This window comes from Paroedura picta, chromosome 7 (assembly GCF_049243985.1).
Source record: "Paroedura picta isolate Pp20150507F chromosome 7, Ppicta_v3.0, whole genome shotgun sequence".
Classification (NCBI taxonomy): Eukaryota; Metazoa; Chordata; class Lepidosauria; order Squamata; family Gekkonidae; genus Paroedura; species Paroedura picta.
Window position 1 is genome coordinate 20,957,969 of NC_135375.1, and position 13,852 is coordinate 20,971,820.

At 44.3% G+C, this 13,852-nt stretch overlaps 1 long non-coding RNA gene across 1 annotated transcript; it reads right to left on the reverse strand.

The window, feature by feature from the left end:
• Positions 1-803: 803 nt before the first annotated feature.
• Positions 804-2,054, reverse strand: LOC143841732 (uncharacterized). Its single transcript, XR_013232763.1, has 3 exons — positions 1,975-2,054; positions 1,754-1,877; positions 804-976 (listed from the first exon to the last, which is right to left on the reverse strand). It is a non-coding gene; the product is annotated as an uncharacterized LOC143841732 (long non-coding RNA).
• Positions 2,055-13,852: the final 11,798 nt, after the last annotated feature.

The following is a 13,852-nucleotide window of genomic DNA, read 5'->3' on the forward strand; positions in this document are numbered from 1 at the left end:
TTTCAAGAAGTGTCTAGTTTTGTGAAAAGAATGTAGAAGAACAAGAGACAGCCAAAGTCAAAAGGCATTCAGGTGTGATTTTTGAAACTCATCCTAGTCTAGGCTTGTCCCCTGCACGAGATGGGGCTGCCCCCAGCTCTCATTTCCTGTGGATGAAAAATTTAAAAATGGATGCTGGGTTGATAGTATGGCATCACTTCTGAGGAAAGATCAGAAATTATGTCAGTCCTCTCTGGGAACTGCTGGAGATGCTATGGTTTTAGCACAGTTTCCAGGAATTCCTAGAGAAGAATGATGTCACTTCCAGGTTTTTTTTAGAGTGACATTGTGACCTCACTGGCAGCTCCCCCCCTCCCTCCCCTTCAAGATGATCTGCTATCATAGGCTCTTTACTACACATTGGTCTGATTTTTATGGCATCAGTCTTGGTCTATCACTGTCCATATTTTGTCCATATATTACCTTTGAGAAAAAAAAACTTTCAAAAATAAGCAGGCAGATATTGTTTTGTAGGGGAAAGTGGAAATTTGCCTCTTCCTTTACCCTTTAAAGAGAACTAATTTGTCTGATTTGTAAATATAATATTTGCCAGTTTATTATATTTTATCCCACCATGAATTTATAGAGCTCAGGGTAGTATATGTGGTTCTCTTAGGTTAGGCTAGGGATTCCCAACCAGGCGTCTCTGGACTCCCCGGGGGTCCACTGGAGCTCTGCAGGGGATCCATGGCCCTTTCCCTTCTGCCTTAATGGACTTGGGCACAAGCTAAAGAACTTGCCATTTCCGCTGCTCCCCTCTTGAGCATGAGTGTGTTCTGCACCTGGGAGTGCGTGGAGCCTGCATGCCTTCTCCTGCCTCACACCAACTCCTGTCTCTTCCTCCTCAGTCCTCCTCGAGTCTGCCTGGTGATGTCACTTCTGCAGCCATGGGAAAGAGGTGTGGCCGGGTGACATCACTTCCAGGCCTCCTCAAAACCTGAAAAGAAGAAGAAGAAGAAGAGTTGGTTCTTATATGCCGCTTTTCCCTACCCAAAGGAGGCTCAAAGCGACTTACAGTCGCCTTCCCATTCCTCTCCCCACAACAGACACCCTGTAGGGTGGGGTGAGGCTGGGAGAGCCCTGATATCACTGCTCGGTCAAAACAGTTTTATCAGTGCCGTGGCGAGCCCAAGGCCACCCAGCTGGTTGCATGTGGCGGAGTGTAGAATTGAACCCGGCATGCCAGATTAGAAGTCCGCACTCCTAACCACTACCCCAAACTGGCTCCCTGAAAAGTTATTTCAGGGGCTTCTCCATGGTAAAATAGTTGAAAAGGGCTGGGTTACGCTCAGGAAAATACATATATTGGCCCAGTTTACACAAAAAGGTGACCATGCATTTTGGGAGGAGCAAAGGTGCTTATTCCCTTTAAACATACTTTGAGGCACATGATGCATTTCCAAAAAGGTCTAACTTCATGAGGATTTTAACCCATACCTCACTAGTCCAAGTCAGGCCTTCCTTACACCACTATGGGTTTTTGCATTGGCTCTTCTCTTTTTTGCTGCTTAAATTTCTCTGTCCTGTTGGGATGCTGCATTAAATGCAAGTCACATAAATGCTGTCTTCATTAAACATTTTGCAAGCACGCACGTGTACACATATGCATTAGAATGGCCATTATACAGATTTCAGCCCCCTTACCCCTGTATCTCTGAAAGTTAAATGAATATGGATGCAATGAAATGTCTGTATATGCAGTACAGAAACCTACAGCAGGATCAGACTTCAGTTTGAGAGAAGGACTGCTCAGGAGGGTTTTTGTTTTCATCTGGTCTGAACCTTCTTCATGGTCTTTCCAGGGTTGTTTATGCACAACAGGAAAACTCACAAAAGGTCTGCAAAAAAAGATGTTACAGTTTTTGATTCTGCATGTGGCAGTGGTTTCGCCATGGAAAAGCCCTCAAAGTAGTTGTGATTACGCATTGCACCCACCCTTCATGGCATTTTCTGTGTTGTTTCCTTCCAGTATTGTAACCTTAATGCGCCACGATACATTCCTGTAAGCTGCTCCTTGGTAAGCTGTTTCTGGAATGCATAAACATTACTGTGTTTTCTGTCTCCTCCCCTGAGCTGTCTTACACCAATGGCTGAACGAAAGCCCATGAACTACAATTCCCATGAGGCTATGCCAGCAGCATTTGTCAGTCAGGTGACATTGCTGCTGACCACAGCCTACCAATGAGCTGCAAGAACAATGGATGAAGTACTCTCTCACTTGATGAAAGCTCTCTCAAGTGCAGAATCTGTAACTTCGATCTACTATGGTAGGCAACCCCCCCCCACACACACACATTTTAAAAAGGGATGATTTAGCAGCGTCAGTGATCTGACGATGATTAAAAATTGTGAATGCATAACCAACCCTGGTCTGAAGTTTGGATCTATATGACCAGAGAGCAGTCCAGAATGGAAATCGACTAAAAGTCTATTTAGCCTAGCCCTTTCCTGTATGGCAGGCTCATCTCCCAGCACTGCACTGGGTAAGTTCACCCATCATTTGATGCCTGCACAGGTGGCTTGTCTTTCAGTGATATGGTACTGTGGGTTGACTTGTCATAATGGTTTCCCATGGCTTTGAACAGAAGTTGGTTCCTACATCTTCCTTCTGCTCAGTTGAATCATCCTGTGACTCCCCAGCTAAGTCTTCTTTTAAGGGAGAAAGGCATTCCAATAGAAGATGATATCCCCCTCCACTAATAGAGAAAGGCTTCCTTTTGGGTGAAGGAAGACTTGGTGGAAGGGAGTCTTGGGATCTAACCCTGAATGGCTTTCAGTGTCAAGGAATCAATTCACCTATCCAGTTGACAGTCAGTCAGTGTGTTGGGAAATCAATTGCCTATATATGTGAATTAGCGGGTATGCATGCTTCCCATTCTGCACATAATGGATAATGCACTTTCAGTACACTTCAAAAATAGACTTTCCTGTTCCATACAGGAACATCCAGCTGCAAAAGCACTTTGAAAGTGCATTATCCAACATGTGCAGAATGGGGAGTTGGAAAGATTCAGCCTCTGCACAGTAGGAATATATTCTGGATACTAGCAGAGCTGGGGAAACAGCCCCAAGAATGCAGAAGACCCCCCCCCCAAGTGAATCAGAAGACATAAGGCCCCCATTGTGTCCTCAACTGACCTCATTATGGATCAGAGTCTGGGCTTAGTTTTGAGTCAACATGGGCATACCCAGATAATAAAAGCACTTTAAAACGTCTGTGAACCGCTTCTTTTGTAATCTGTTGGCCTTCTTCTGCCTGTGGTTTAAACTCTGGCATATGATGAAGTTACAATACCCCGTGGAATCAAATGTCAGTTATGTGGCCTGGGGCAAGAAACAAGCGAGAGAAAATTAAACTCAATACCAAAGGCAATGATTGATCTGACTGCCGGCAAACACATCTGCAGGAGCAAATTATATTATTACACAATGGCAGCGTCTTGCATCTTTCTCGTATTAGCAGTAGGCGTTGTTTATTTCTCAGAATGTAAACAAATGGGACAATTGTAAAATAGGAAGGATGGGTGGTGGGGGGGGAAAGGATCTGGAACTTGGTGGAGAGGATTGTCTCAATGGACAGTCCTGAGTTTGCAGCATTTTGGTAACAAATTGGAGCTTGTTTAAACTAATAGAACACAATCCACCAGAAGTGGTCATGGCTAACAGCCTGCATGGGAGTAGAAAGTGCTGTTGAGTCAAAGTCTATTAAGACGACTCATCAGGTTTTCTGTTTAAGAGATGGACAGAGACGGTTTGCCCTTGCCTGACTCTGCATAGCAATCCTGGGCCAATTCTGCACATGCTAGATAATTTACTTTCATTGCTGTTTAAAAGCAGATTCTCCTCTTCCGCACAGGAAAATTCAGCTGCAAAAGCATATTTAAAGTGCATTATCCAATGTGTGCGGAATGAGCCATGGTTTTCTTTGGTGGTGGTGGTTACGGAGCAGGGCTGACCCTAATTAGCTCCCTAGATCCGGCCAGATTAAGCTAGGCTGAACCATCCTGGTCAGAGTATCCAAGTATTTTGGGAAGTACAATCCAAGTTTAAAGTGATTAAGAACAAAGCGAATGTGTACTGGACTGCACCCCTTTTACACATCAAACTTGAAACGAGCACCGACCACTGGCGTATTAATTACCTGGGTCATCGATACTGCCGAAAAGAAAAGAGACAAGTGGGATCTGTAAGGCTAACTGGCATCTTGTTGCAAAAGACACAGCAGCTGCTTTGAACCTCCTGTAAGAAAAAGCATTTATTCATCACTCACTTAGGGCTACTGACAACTGTTTAGCGTGTGGTTACTGGCCACAGCATGTATGTGGTACACCAGTTGTCTCTTATCACCTTTCCAGGAGGTAACTATTTTACCATATGTCAGAGGAAGACATTTGGTCAGATCTGTGCTACAATGGTTGGCTGTTTGGCCAACTATCCTTGGCCATGGGTAGTTTTTTTTTACTGGGTTCTGGATTTTTGTTGTTGATGCTAGTCATGGAGAATCTATGGCTCTTCCTAGACTACAAGACTTACAAGATCTTTCTCTTTGCTGTAGATCTATCTCTTTGGTATTGTTATCTGCTTGATGAAGGAAACGCAAAACCTTCCTGGACAGAAATCATGGGGTGCTTCCACGATGTTCAGTTTTCAGAGTTAATGGAGACTGTTTCATTTATTTATTTATTTATAATTAAATTTGTATACCGCCGCTCCCAGACTAGCTGGCTCATGGCGGTTAACAACATAAATCAAACATCCCTCGATAAAAACACAAGCATTTAAAACATCCCAACATACCCCGAAATATACATTTAAACAAGATGGCGGATTAATACAAAAGCTTGTCCCAACCTCATATGCAGCTGAATCAATATGGTCTGCGTAGCTGGAGATAAAAATACAAACTCAAAAGCTCAAGGTTGGATCAATCAGTGGGTCCTGTTGGTCTGCTACCTAAGCCCAGAACCGGGGGGGGAGGGACCTGACTTTCAGCCCCAAACTTGATTGCAAGCAAATGTCCAGGGAGGCAACGTATGTGCGACATTGTACAAGTGTCATGAGCCACTTGTGATCCTGTGGAGCCAGTCTGCACGCTGGGCAAAATTACCAGCAGAATCCTGAAACCAATTTTGTGGCAGTCTTATTTTAAGGAAGAGTGATGGTGCCTCAGTTCAGCGCCCTCATGCAAACAATGTTTCTTTTGAACGTAAGACCTCATGAAGGCATAGAAAACTCACTTTGCTCGGCCAAGCTGGTAACGAGGATCGGCTTTGCCAAAGTTTTGATTTCTTGAGTGGAATTTGTGTCTCAGGTTTGCCATTTCATTAACAAACAGAAGCTTCCTGCGGTAGCCAGCTGCAGTTCTGCGGTGGGCAATGTTAGTGGAATGCAAGCTCTTGTTTGAAATCTCTTTCCAGTGTTCCAGAGCTAGTAAAATTGTTGGCAGCCAGCGTTGTGTGGGAGGTGATATGAAGAGAGCAGGAAAAGAAATTCTGGGTTACTCGAATGATATACTTGTTACATCGGCATAAATCTCGAGCAGTTCTCAGGAAGCTGACTCCCGGTGAATATAGACCAGAATCCCTTCTACGTATCACTTTCACAAAGTGAATATGCTGGAGAATTATACCTTCCCTTTGCCTGATGGAGTCTTTGAATGCTAAGAGTGTGATCCGATGTACCGTTACAGACTTCGAAGCCTTTCAGCTGCAATGGAAGGATATAGCTCTGTTTAGGACTGCAATGTAATTATAGTAGACAGGATAAGAACAAGAGGGAGGAATCTCAAAAGGGAATAAAGGATAGAAAAGAACAAAAGCTCCAAACAGGACCGTGCAAAAGATGACCCTGGATGTCCCTCCCAACTCTATAATTCTGAGAATGTCTAATAGGTTGATATTGGAGAAAATACAACTAGAAGCATGCGGTGAATCTAACTCCGAAACAAAAATGTGAAGGGAATTAGCTCCATCGTGTTTATGGCAACTCTAAGGTGGCGAGCATTATTCTCCATGTTTTTCAGGTGGGAGGGCTGAGGCCGAGAAAAGAATGGGCTTGCCTGACGCTATTCTGTTTATGGTAATAATGAAATTTGAACAAAGGGCACATTCTTAAGGCTATTCAGACAGGACACCATAAAGAAGCAGCTAGACAAGATATGATGGGTCTCTGTTTTGCTTTCCCAGCATAGTTAAAAGCAGCCATGACACTCATGGATTGGGGAGATTTCCCATTCAGAACTAGAGGTGCTAGCTCTGGGTTGGGGAATACTTCAAAGATGAGACAAGATTTGGACCTGTGTCTCCCTGATCATCGTCTAACACTCTAACCACTACATAAGCATTTCACGTTGTTTGTGAAAGATGCACACATGGGACCTTTTCTTTTGAATGCATAGAAATGCAGTTCCCAGTCCTTTCCCATGAACCCTCTTCATATATCAAGATGGAAAAAAACACACACAGAGCCTATTTCATAGACGCTGTTGTTCATTGTAAGTTGCTCCACATGTGCGTATTTTGTACTTGGGGATCCATACCCAAGGACAACATGTCACCCTTTCGTTTGACACTGCTCTTTAAATTAAGAAAAGATTGAACAGCCGGGTATGATTATACTGTACTGTATGTGCTAATGTATACTGAGTGAATGCAAGGGCTAAAAATATGTTGAATGCTGACCAGTATTTTGGATAAGTACACAGTAATGCCCAAACTATTTACATAGTGTTTTATTTCACTTTGCCTCCGAGGAAGTGAAGCTTTCCCCCCACGTTCTTTAAAAATTTTATTTTCAAATAAACGTGCTGTTTGGATTCTTAGAGCATTCTTTTCCTGTGCGTCTGAGCATCTGTACCCTTCTAGCTCAAATGGAATTGGGGGAGGAGAAGATTTGTATTCTGGGTTTATGTGAAATTCCTCCTAGGAAGGGGGGGGGTTAGAGTGGGACGGTTGCCAACCTTCAGGGGGGACCTGGGGATCTCCCACTATTACCACTGATCTCCAGGCAACAGAGATTAGTTCACCTGGACCAAATGGATGATTTGGAAGGTGGATTCTATGACATTGAGTCCCTCCCCTTACCAAACCCCACCCCCTCAGGCTCCTCCCCTAAATCTCCTGGTATTTCCAGCCTGGAGCTGACAACATCAGGGGGAAGGCCTCAGCCTCTATGCCCTGTCCTTGGCTCATCAGAGGAATTTGTTGGCCACTGTGAAACAGGATGCTGGACTAGATCAGAAGTGGGAATGGAGGAAGAAGCAGACTTGAATCCTGAGTTACCTCATGGGATAATCACGAATTGACTTTCAAGTAGAGGGGGAGAAACTGCTGTTTCTGTGGATTCTCAAACTGCGTGGCAAGCAGAGATTGCAATTGGCTGTGCTCCTTAAGAGCCAGATTGTTGTGTAAAAGGTTTGTTATTCCACGGGACTTTAGGAAGGCAACTGGGGCATTTTTCACGACTGTAGAAACAGTCAGGGAGGAATACCCCCCCTGACCCTCCCTCCCGGCATGCCCAGTGATATTCCCTGGCGATGAATAACTAGGCCACTAGGTGGCAACAATGACTGAACATATATTATACTCATGAAGCCGGCTGGGTGACCTTGGGCCAGTCCCAGTTCTCTCAGAACCCTCTCAGCCTCACCTCCCTCGCAAGATGACCATTTCAGGGAGGGGAAGGGAAGGTGATCGTAGGCTGTTTTGAGACTCTTAAGATAGAGAAAAGCGGGGTATAAAAACCAATTATCCCCATTTATATGCCTCCGGAGTACTGCTGGTAGCCAGCCAAAGTTTGGTATCCTTAACAATCAACAGGGCCAAGCACTCCAGTCCAAGATGCGAGTGCATGCTTGTTAAATAACTTTATAATCTAGAACTAGAGGTGCTAGCTCTGGGTTGGAGAATACCTCAAGACTTTGAGGGTGGAGCTCGGAGTGGGTGGGATCTGGGGTGGGGTGGGAACTCAGTGGTGTATAATTCTATGGAGTCCACCTTCCAAGCAGCCATTTTTTTCAAGGGAACTGATCTCTGTAGTCTGGAGATGAGCTGCAATTCCAGGAGATCTCCTGGTTCCACCTGAAGGCTGGCACCCCTGTCTCCAGGAGCCCCCTGGAGGGCGCTAACTCTACTGTAAATTGTGCTGACAACATCCTTGAGTATTGTAATTCTAGTCTTAATTGTCAAAGACTCTCTGAACTAGAAGAAGAAGAAGAAGAAGAGTTGGTTCTTATATGCTGCTTTTCCCTACCCGAAGGAGTCTCAAAGCGGCTTACAGTCGCCTTCCCATTCCTCTCCCCAATCGAACCTGGCATGCCAGATTAGAAGTCCGCATACACCAAACTGGCTCTCACCAAACTAAAAATATCAACAAAATAAGCGCCTAATAGAAGTTGATTTTTTTTGGGGGGGGGACTTGTTCTTTCTGTGGTAAGAATGCGGTAGAGGGACCACCATTGCCAACTCCCTCCCCCTTGGGATTAGAGGCAAGTCAAAGGAGGATGTAACAGCCACTGTACGTGTGACAGAGACTGAGCCAGGATCAGAAACTCCAGCACGTACCAATTAGGAATTTTGACGAGGAGCCAAATGTCCCTGGAAGAAGAATATAATTTATATATGGGAAATAAACTGTGGGATTAGAAGATGTTGAGACCAGTTTGTACATTGGGATCCTGACAGTAAAGACAAAGAAGGCAAGAACACACACACACACACATCAACTGGCTGCCACATTGACCAAGGCTGTGGCTTCACTATAAAAGCCGGCAGTAGGAATTCAGCAATGCATTAAGAGGGCATTAGCTTGCAGTTCTTTCTGATCTTTAGTTTGTCTGCAAGGCAAGTAGGTGTAAGCATTCAGTAAGCCCTAACCTGCTGGAATCAGAGTAGGGAGAACCAGCAGAATTCCAGGTCTGTTGACTCAGGAGGAAGTCTTGATGAATACCGTGGGATTTACAGCACAATCTGGAGTAAATTGTATATTTCTAAACTAGGGTGGCCAGTGATTTGGGATAAAAGTATAGAATAGAAATGGGCAGCTGGGGCTTTTTCTGGCTTAGAGATCAAAAAATAATCAATCCAGATTCGAATTACCCAGAGGTCTTCCATCATAAATGGGCAAACAGGAACCGTAAGCTAAGCCCTTCAGAGGGACAGTGGGGCAGACGCCTTGGAAATTGTGGAAGTAAGTGAATTGCAGCTACAGGACAAGGGGGTGTTTCATCCAGAGGTCCATGAGACTGGGGAAGGAAACACGGGGTTTAATAGTGAGGATCCTTCCACTCACCAGACGCTTTCAACTCACAGGCACTGCTCCCCTTTACCAAGCCAGATTTGGTAACTGTAAATTGAACTAAGTCCCTTTTATAATTCTGTTTAGTTCTTCTTGTTCAATATAAATCCTGGGGTGGCTTACCGTGTGGCTAACTGAGGACAGTCTGAAAGGCTGGCCTGGACCAAGAAATGGAGTATTGTAAATGGTACAGGGATACCAGGCTCCATGTGAGACCTGGAGATCCTCCAGAATCATCCTCCAGTGTACAGAGATCAGTTCCCCTGGAGCAAACGGATGCTTTGCAGGGTGGATTCAGTGGGATTCTGCTGAGATCCCTCTCTTCCCCAGGCTCCATCCCCAAATCCTCAAGGATTCCCCAAAGTGGATCTGGCAACCCGGCTTCCACCATCCCCCGCTGGAGACCAAGGAATCTGGCAAACCTCTATTGGTGGTTTGGCCAGTTCAGAATATCCTTTAACAGACTATCCTCTAACACAGGGGTAGTCAACTTGTGATCCTCCAGATGTTCATGGACTACAATTCCCATGAGCCCCTGCCAGCATTTGCTGGCAGGGGCTCATGGGAATTGTAGTCCATGAACATCTGGAGGACCACAGGTTCACTACCCCTGCTTTAACAGATGTAGAATGGGACGTTATTTGTCCTATGATGACTATTTTTTTTTTAAACTTAGCATTCACAAATACAAAAAATCATTACCCACCCCCAGCCTTACTAGGGTATTTAACACCATGTTGTTTCTAATGAGTAAGGATTTGCCACATCTTGAGGCTTGCACCCAATTATCAGTGGCTCTCCCACATAACAGATATTAAAACTTCTTATAATTCCGCACAGTAAGTACTTTTAGCTCCTCTTACTGACTTACGAGGCTCAATAACTTTAAGAAGCATAGTTATAAATGTTTCCTTGTTTGTTTGTTTTTGATACAGCTGGTGTTTTGTTGTCACATTGAAAAAAAAACTTTAAAAGAATTTGGAGACAAGTGGTAGATATTATCAAAAACGTATCAGTGTATTTGTAAAGCATGGTAAATTGTTTCCGTTGAAATTAAAGTTCTATTTCATTGTTTATCGCACCACTATGGAGCTATTTCCTGGTCTCCCCAGAAGGAGCACCCACAAAACAGGGGGGCCCAACTACCGTCGGGAGTTGCAGAAGGATTGTATTATTTTTCTGGCCTTTGGCTTTGTTTACAAGGACTTGTTGAAAAAAGCTGAGACATGTTCATGTTAATAGTACATCGAACAGATGTGTTGGTTGTACTTTATTCTGCTATAGGCTTGTGAAAAAATTATTGTGGATATAACAGAAATGTACTGGATCCTTTGTGCCTGTACATTGGGTTAATCACTTTCGCTTGGGAGGGCCGCTCAGAATGGTGTGATGGAAGGACGGAAGTACACCCCAACCTCCAAGGCAGACTGCCAAGAAGTTCTATTGCCACAGTGTCCACATCTTCTAGGTCTCTCTGCTTCTGGGTTGGCAACTGGAGTTGGCTGGTCCTGCTTAGAGGAACCAAGCCCGCCCCAGGCGTCCCGTTGCTGATCCTTCGTGAAGCCTGTATGCAGTTGTGCAACTCAATTATTTGATATCATCCGTCTTGCCGTCAGAGGAACTGACATACTGGCCTGTGGCACTTCGTAATTCCTCCCCTCGAATACAGTAAATATTTCTCGAAGCAATCTGTTTGACAAGATAAGAGAATGCAGCAGAACAACAGGGTAGCTGCATTCAAAAAGCGTTTTGCAGTCGTGATGGGAGGAGCCGATGTGTTCCGGTTCTCTTTGCGTTTGCAGAAACCTCCGCTTGGTTGTGTCTTCCCCCACCTGTTTTGTCCTCCCTCGTTTCTGGTAAATTAAGGTGACCAGATTGCCCCACTTTTGGAGGGACATCTGGGGGGACCTGGCAAATTGTACTTATGGACATTTAAAAATATATATTACAATACTATTTTTGTGTTCTATGCGTTCTATGAAACTTTTTGTTGCTCCATATAGACCAAATTTTTAATCAAGACCCCCCCCCCCCCGAGTCAATGGTGTCCCGCTTTACCAATGTTAAAATCTGGTCATTTTATGGTAAATCCATTCGTACCTGGTTCAGTTTCCCGACAGGGCAAACTGCAGATAAACAGGGGCATTTTCTTCAGGAAAAAATGTGAAGGGAAGAGGGTTAAAAAGAACCTCAATTTCAGCTTGGTGTAGTGGTTAGGAGTGCGGACTTCTAATCTGGCATGCTAGGTTCTATTCTGAGCTCCCCCACATGCAACCAGCTGGGTGACCTTGGGCTCGCCACGGCACTGATAAAGCTGTTCTGACCGAGCAGTAATCTCAGGGCTCTCTCAGCCTCCCCTCCCTCACAGGGTGTCTGTTGTGGGGAGAGGAAAGGGAAGGCGACTGTAAGCTGCTTTGAGCCTCCTTTGGGTAGAGAAAATTGTCATATAAGAACCAACTCTTCTTCTCTTCTTTTTCTTCTTATTTGGAAAGAAATGGCAACTCTTTCCCCCACTCCTGACTTATGGGGACTCCATAGGCTTTTCAAGCCAAGAGATGTTCAAAGGTGGTTTGCCATAGACTGCTTCTATGTCACAATCCTAGACTTCCTTGGTGGTCTCCCTCCAATACTAAACTAGACCGACCATGCTGAGCTCCAAGAGATCAATCACGGACTTGTCCTTAGGCATAAACTGTACAGGAGGTACTTTACTGTACAAAGGTAATTTGGGAGTTCCTGGCAACAAGTGTAGGACTCCAGCAACAAGTGCAGTTTTGCACCTAGTAACCATGCAAAACACACACAGGGATTAAAAGGACACACAATCCCACCCTTTGAAAGGCGCCACATGTGGCAGCAGCTCAGAGCACCATATTCCCAGCTTCTAGCATTGGGAATTCCTCAGGAGAAGGGGAAAGGGGGAAGGAAAAGCTGTCATGGTGGTTATGCCTTCTGAATTCACAGCCCATCATGATTCTCTTTCTTTTTTATTCCCTTCATATTGCATTTAAATATTTAACTTGGTTAGAACACTGTCATGGCTTCCTCCCAAGGAATGCTGGGAGCTGACAAGAGCGGAGGGTGCCAAGCATTCTTGGTTAGATATTTCCATCTCCCATCAGAGAACTGCAATAGCCAGGGTTCCCAGGAGAGAAAACATCTGCTAAAGACATACATAGCAAATAACCAAATGCACACATACTCATAATGCACTGCATTGTTATGTACAGCATGAATATGCTTCCCTGAGCCAGTCTGCTGCAAAGGTGGTATAAAAAATAAATAAATATAAAAATTTATTTGCAGCGAGTACTGTTTTGCTTCTACTATACTGATCTCTGTCTATGTAATTCAACTTTTTGCCATTGTTAGCGCAGCATGTCTAATACGGGTGCGTTATGTTCAGATATCTGTGATCCTGGTCCCATTCCTTTGTTTATCAGGTGTCTTATGCTATTGACTGCGCTGACTTGTATTGTATAATCCACCTTGAGTCTCAACGAGAGAGGCTATAAATAAATAAATACAGTCATTTATGTTTACAGACCAGAATGAGGATTCAGTCACAGGCTTGTTATGGAGATCTCCTCTGCAAGAAACGGTAGGCTGCAGATACGTCATACTACCAGGACAGAAGTCTGATATCCTCAACCAACAGCTGCCGTTCATTCTTGCGTTTATTCAAATTAGAGAATAACTAACAGATTTTATCAAAAACCAGCTACTCTAGAGATTCTGCCAAGCAGGGCTGTCTCTTGGTCACAGAAGCACAATTGTTGGTTGTGACGGTCTGTGCCTTTAAAAAGCTTAGAAGTGCTGTACAACCCGCTGAAGGACTGTGAAGGGTGAATTCTTCACAGAAACAGAGAGCCTTGAGTGACAGGCTATTCCAAGCTGATTGATTAACATCAGCTGAGCAGAGAAAGTCTTGAGAAAGCTGCATGCTGAGAAGCGAGTCAGTCAGATTTCTGTCTTGACTGAATTGAGTCTGTCTTAAGCCATAGCTGAGAGCAGTTTAACACAGACAGGAGAACTGAGGGACAGTTGGCAAGAAAGTTTGGGAAGTTAAGGGAATACTCCCTTTCAGGAAAAGAAAAGGGGATAGATCTTCTAATGAGAGGAGAATTTCCCAACCCAGTCAGACAGGGAGTTAGAGAGCAAAGATCCCTGGCTTTTAGAGACCTTAACAGTCAGTTAAAAAATCAATATGAAAACTGATGTTCTTTTTTAGCAACTTGTTCCTGGCAACATTCCTTGGGGTACTGTCTGGCTGCTTCCTTGCGTTGCCTTAACCAGTACAATAGGGAACGTGTTTGTTATTTTTGGGGGAAAGATAGACATATAAATAAATATACAGGAGCTGCTTAAAACAACAAAAGCTAGACAACCTGCTTGAAAGACAAAGCCATCAAGGGAGAAGTCTGAAAACTTCTCCAGGGCTTGATTTTCAAGACGGGGATGGGTGAAAAGCCAGTTTTGAAAAACATGTTACGATGATGGTAAAGAATGCTATGTCTTT